Raw genomic sequence first — 413 nt, 5'->3', positions numbered from 1 at the left:
CACAATGGACTTTATTATTTTTTATGCGAGCAAGTTTGCAACTACGAAGCAGTAATCAAAATGCCGTTGTTGAAATCATTAACGAAGAACGTAAAGTATGGATGTTTAAATGTTGATGAACAATGTTAATAACAAGGTTAATAACTGGCTTTTTGACTAACAGCTTCATCCTGTTTGAACATTTAACGTAATGCCATAACGTAACCAGCAAGCGTCGTTTTTCTTCTCCGCTACAGATTAATAAATAAACTGGACAGTTAATGGAATTATGAAAAGAAATTGAAACACGAAAGTAAATGTATCATCTATTTTATTTCCATTCATGAATGAATGACACGAAACTCCTGCATCTGACAAACTTTTCAAGCATGTCATGCCATTTACTCACAATCATATTAGTGTTCGAATTCCCT

General features: G+C 33.2%; 1 protein-coding gene across 1 annotated transcript in view; it reads left to right on the top strand.

The window, feature by feature from the left end:
* LOC119594537 (hemicentin-1-like) overlaps window positions 1-413 on the top strand; it is a gene marked incomplete in the record, with an annotated part of 21,635 nt that overhangs the window by 16,676 nt on the left and 4,546 nt on the right.

Source organism: Penaeus monodon, chromosome 34 (assembly GCF_015228065.2).
Source record: "Penaeus monodon isolate SGIC_2016 chromosome 34, NSTDA_Pmon_1, whole genome shotgun sequence".
Classification (NCBI taxonomy): domain Eukaryota; kingdom Metazoa; phylum Arthropoda; class Malacostraca; order Decapoda; family Penaeidae; genus Penaeus; species Penaeus monodon.
This window is presented reverse-complemented; position numbering and strand designations above follow the sequence as displayed.